Raw genomic sequence first — 5,997 nt, 5'->3', positions numbered from 1 at the left:
GTTCTTTAATAAATAAACTTTGGTTAATTAATGGATTGCAAAGAGTTGTGATAAATGATTATTCATTACGGACGGTTAACCCCAGGCGGATAGTTTCCTGCCAGTTACCTTATTTATGGTTAAATAATTTGGTGGCCAAGTACACAATTTCTAGTGTGCGTAACAAATGGTCAGTAAACTTTGATAAAAAATGAAAGTCATTCCTAGATAAAATATTTTACACTTCAAATAAGATCTTAACTGTCATCCCTTTTTTCGACCCACATTTTTAAGGTTCCGCACCCAAAGGGAGCCTTATTACTGAGTCACCAGGCTCTATGTCATGAAGCATGATAGCTAGAAAGTTGAAATTTTCATAGACTACCGTAACAAAAACACAAAATTAAATATTAGGCTTATACAATTACGGTCATTACGATCATAGCTTTGGGGGTACGCACCCTCAAATTTTTTGTTCATAAAATAATTAGATTTTCTGGAGCCTATATACAAACTTGAAAGATTTTATTATACCGTATTTTGATTAAAAAGCATAATTTCTAAGTCCCCAGTATTTACCGTCATATTTCTCAAATAAAAATCAGAAAGTATCTCAGAAACCATATCTACGATGTCATAAAATCCTCTTTTCTTAAGACAAGTCAATTTTATAATTGGCTTGGGACCTGGGGAGGTGCTGTAATACAGTAAGCAGTGTCACAACAAATCTTTTTGGTTTCCAGTCGGAAATGAACTGCAGAAGGAATTTATTGAACATGATGTTATACCTACTTTAAAATGTCTTTGGTATGTATGTTCTTTAATATGGTGAGAAGTTTTGTTTGATATTCAGTTGTCAGTGTAAACTTATTTTTGTAAATTTCTGGGTTTAATGATTCTCTAGTTGGACATCTTGTTTTTTCAGTTTTTAGGACAAAGTACCTCCAGTTTTAGGCGGAAACGAAATTAACTTATGAGCTTATATTTAAATGTAGACATCAATTCTAGATCTCTTCCATCATATTTTTTCCTTTCGTAAATTTTTATGTATAAAACCTTAGGGTTCATGCCAGTGTCATTTATATTTTGAATCAGGCATTCTAAAGAGCAATTAGGTACTAAATGTTTTAGTGCAGGATCAACAGCTTAGTATTACTAACATAGTTTGTAAGTACCTGTGTATTACTAACACTCTATGGACTATCTTGGTCTGAAATAAATTACTATTATTATTTGTATCTCTTTATAGTCACGGGATCACTTCATGTGAAGAGACCCGGTCCTTTTTAAAGGCTTGCACGGGGACACAGGTCCAACATGTAGAGGCCTTGTTGAGAATTTTAATCTAATTATATTATTATTTCCTTTATTTCATTAAAATACATATAAATTACATTTTTAAATATATATAAAAACAACATACATTTAAAAATATAAAAAATAGTGTCCAACCGGCAACGGGAACAGGGCCCAAGCTGCCGGTGGTCAGGGCTCCAGAGAGAGGAACCTCCTCACGATGCGCGCCGTGTCCAGAAGTACCGCTTTCTGAATCAAACCCTTGACCCAGACGCCCAACGAGAGCCTCCGAAGATGTTGATCGAGGCTCTTGGCTATTAAGCCATTGGCACTTACGACTATCGGGACAATGATTGCCGAGTCCACCTCCCACAAGTCGACAACCTCGTGAGCTAAATCCAAATATTTCAATTGTTTTTCTTTTTCTGCTTTCCCCATGACGAGGTTCTCGTCATGGGGGATAGTGATATCAACAATCATTGTCCGACGCTCTGATCGATCGATCACCACTATATCAGGCTTATTGGCAACAATAGTCCTGTCAGTGATGATAGATCGATCCCAGTACAGTGTGATATGACCACTTTCGAGAACTGGGTCGGGCACATACTTATAGTACGGCACCTCAGATTCCACAAGTTTGTATTTCAGAGCAAGCTGCTGATGGATAATCCTGGCCACTTGGTTATGTCTGTGCAAGTATTCACCGTTAGCAAGACGAGAACATCCCGAAACTATATGTCTCAAGGATTCACCGGGACAGTGACATGCCCGACAGATGTCAACTGTACCATCCTTAATTATATATTTTCGGTAGTTATTCGTCATGATAACTTCATCCATAATTGCACATACAAACCCTTCGGTTTCTCCAAAGAGATCTCCGAAGCGTAGCCAGGCCACGGACGCTAAGAAATCTACATCGGCCCCGTGAAGGGTCCGATAATAGCGTCCGTGTAGCTCCTTGCTTTGCCATACATCTTTGCGGTCTTTGACGCTTAGTACAACAGGTTTGTGCCAGTTCACTTTACCTAGAGAGAGCGGAGTGAAGCCCTTATCCACTGCCACCACATCTCGGTGCATCCCCACGTCCACTCGGAGGAAATACTCCCTGAGGTTACATACCTCGCGATTATGGAGGGTCTTGGCATTTAGGAAGCCACGACCCCCACACTTTCGAGGGATATATAACCTCATTACCGATGATCGCGGGTGGTGCATTCGATTTGCGGTGAGCAGTGTGCGGACTCTTCTATCCAAGGCGTCCAGTTCGGTCTGTGTCCACTTGAGTATGCCAAAGGAGTACATTATCACTGGCATGACCCAACCATTAAAGTCACGCACCTTGTTACCGCCCGATAAGGAACTTTTTAGTACCTTATTCAGGCGGCCAAAGAAACGTGTCTGTAACGATTGTTTCATGTCAGCGACATTAATGCCTAACGCCTCTGACATACCCAAGTATTTGTAGGTTTCCGTTGAGGAGAGGGACCTAAGGTTTATAGAATCCGAGAGCTGTATGCCCTGGGATTCTACAATCCCACCTCGTTTTACATGCATGACTGCACATTTGTCAACACCAAATTCCATTCTGATGGAATTACTGAAGCTTTCAGTAATCTTCAGTAACTTCATCAGTTGCAACTTGTTGGAAGCAAACAATTTCAGGTCATCCATGTACAACAAGTGGGAGATTACCTGGCTTCCTCTCCGCAACGAGTAGCCCAGCCTTGAATTCTCAAGCAGAGTGCTAAGAGGATTCAAGGCTAAACAGAACCACAGGGGACTCAAACTGTCACCTTGAAATATTCCCCGCTCAATCCTAATAAGTTGACCGCTCTTTTGGATATCCCGACATCCTGGATAGTGAAGCACCGTAGTCCATTGCCCCATACATGACTTCAAAAAAGTGCGTAGAGTTGTATTGATTTTATACAACTCTAGCACCCTCATGAGCCATGCATGTGGCACCGAATCATAGGCCTTCTTATAATCTATCCAACATGTCGACACACCCTTTTTGGAGCGGCGAACTTGTTGGCAAATAGTCATATCAATAAGGAGTAGCTCCTTAGTACCACGTGACCCATTCCTACATCCATTCTGAGAGGCAGACATGATAGAAAACCGTTCAATATGGTCATTAATCTTTTCTCTCAGAATGGATGTAAGCAGTTTGTAGATGGTGGGTAAACATGTAATGGGTCTATAATTTTTGGGGTCCGTGGTACTACCTGTTTTGTGGAGCAGATGGGTGGAACCAGTAGTGAAGAACTGTGGGAGCACGCCCGAGTCTACGGCAGATTGGAATTGGGATGCTAAGCAACCATGTGAACTTGGTAGCCATTTCAACCAGAAGTTATGCAGTCCATCCGGGCCCGGGGCTTTCCAATTGGCCAACGGACGGACTGCATTGGCTACGTCTTGGGGACTAATATCAATAGCCCCCATTTCTTCTATTCGTTCACACGATAATAATAATATTATTATTATTATTAGCTCAATCATGAGCTGAGCATAAGCTTTGGGTCCGAAACTAGTCGGGCGATCCCGAAATACATGGACATTAAACAGAAGAGTGATGAATTGAAATAAATTTTAAACATCCTGTTACAATAATACAAATCTTCCTAACCCTTGGGCTGTAAATTAAAACAGATACTTCGTATAAAAAATCACTACACATTTTGGTCACATCTGCAGTCTGGCAAAAATAGTTTTTTTTACCACATTTGAGACCTGACCTTGGCAACCTCTTTACACTAAGGGTACCAAACGGGATGTTGATCGCACGATGAATAAACATGTGTCAGCACTTTATCATTACGTGCGACTCGTAAAATTTGGGACGGACAAGGGTAGCATCGGGATAAGCCAACGTTCTGTCACCGAAATATTATCATATCCTCAACATGGCGCTGCTCTAAATATCTACACTTTGATATACTGCGGTTCTTATTATTTTAGAATAAACAATGGTCTTATTGTTGGGGAATATAAAGTGTTTTAATATGTGGATGATAAGGTTTTAAATTCATTCCATTGAGGTTGAGTGATGTTAAAGCGGAAACCTTTTTGCTGTCAACTACTTACTCGTATATTGTAATTATTTTTTTATGAAATTTAAAAAGAGCAGTAGAGCGCTATTACCTACTGTACTAACTACATTTCATAAAAAAAATAATGAAGAAAACTTCAAAATTTTTTTCTGGTTCAAGATTAAGAAAATAATTGGAAGCTAATTATATAAGGTTTTTGTAGGCAAATTAAATACGATAAAAATATAATCACCGTGTGTTCTGACTCTGATAATTAGGTAATCATAGTCGTATTTACATGCTCAAATCTAAGTCATTAAAAGATCTTAAAAGGCGAGCTTTTTGAACAAACTCAAGACTCTGAGTTTTGATTAAACTTAAATGTTAAATTAATTAAGATTTTCCTCAAACTTTCAGCTAAAAGGTAGGCAAGATTAAGCAATTGAGTTAACTAAATAAGTCTTATAAGTTTAATAGTGAATTAGGTAGCTAAAGACTGTTTGCTTGCTAGATCGTGGTGTTGCCATGTTGATTCTGTTAGCGGGAGCCGGGAAATTGACACGTTTTAAGACGGAAACACGCTTCAGTAATTCCTTTTGATTAATTAGATATAAGAGTCCTCTTGTTTGTCTATTTGTTGTCTTAAAATATTTAAGTTGAAATGGACGATGGCTGTGGAAGTACATTTTAGACGGTGTTTTCATAAAATTTATTTTTAATTAAATATTTCTTTTGTATATTTATGTGCTATATAATGGTTAAATCTAAACAAACACCCTTGTTCGGAAGTATGTTATAGGATGCTACTTTTTTAATTTCGACCTTGTTAGATGTAAAAGGTACCCTATTACATCTAACAAGCTAACTATCTGTTACTTTACAAGACTCTTTTTATCACAAAAAGAGGTTTAACTAAAAACTTCTAACTGTTTAGCAAAACGAAAAGACACAAGTTAATGTTTATAAATCTGCTAAACAACACGAAAATAAGTCACACACGCGGGCGGAATCGCGGACAAAAACAGGTCCACCCATAAATTGAGAGGGAAAGCCTATTTTTATGATGCGTAAAAAATCTTTATCGAACAATTTCGCCTTTAGTTTTCTGTGAAATAAACGAGTACAGTTTTATTCCAAATAAATTTATGTACGCACAACTTTTTACCGTGCTTCAGGCTTTACGAACATCTATTTTATGTTGTATATTGATGTTAAAATATAGCGTATTAGCAGCGTATAGATTTACGAGGCTATGTGGGTAGTAAGAAAAGATTTTGTAAAACTTTTGTATTACTTTAGGGTTCAAGTGGCTATTTTCATACACACTAAAACAACAAAATGTATGATGGTTAATTTTTAAATTTGTTTTTATACAGCAAAATGATAAGGAAATTAAGGAAATCCCCAAGTGTAGCGAGTCCGACTCACACTTGCTCGGCTTTTCACTATTTAATCTAATTTAATTTCTAAGTTTGACAATAAACCCTTTGATATGTTTCAAAATTTAACCAACAACTGTAAATTTTAACATCCAAAACCACTTAAAAACAAAATAAAAACCATATGACCCTCGCATCAAATAATTAATATTCCCTTCACTTCTCGAAAGGAAAATATCAAAACAATAAACATAAATTATGAATTCATAAGTGGTTGAGTTTCTCTCGGATGATATGTAACATAT

The sequence above is a fragment of the Trichoplusia ni genome, chromosome 9 (assembly GCF_003590095.1).
Source record: "Trichoplusia ni isolate ovarian cell line Hi5 chromosome 9, tn1, whole genome shotgun sequence".
Lineage (NCBI taxonomy): Eukaryota > Metazoa > Arthropoda > Insecta > Lepidoptera > Noctuidae > Trichoplusia > Trichoplusia ni.
The sequence above is the reverse complement of the archived record's forward strand: the minus strand, read 5'-3'. Positions refer to the sequence as shown.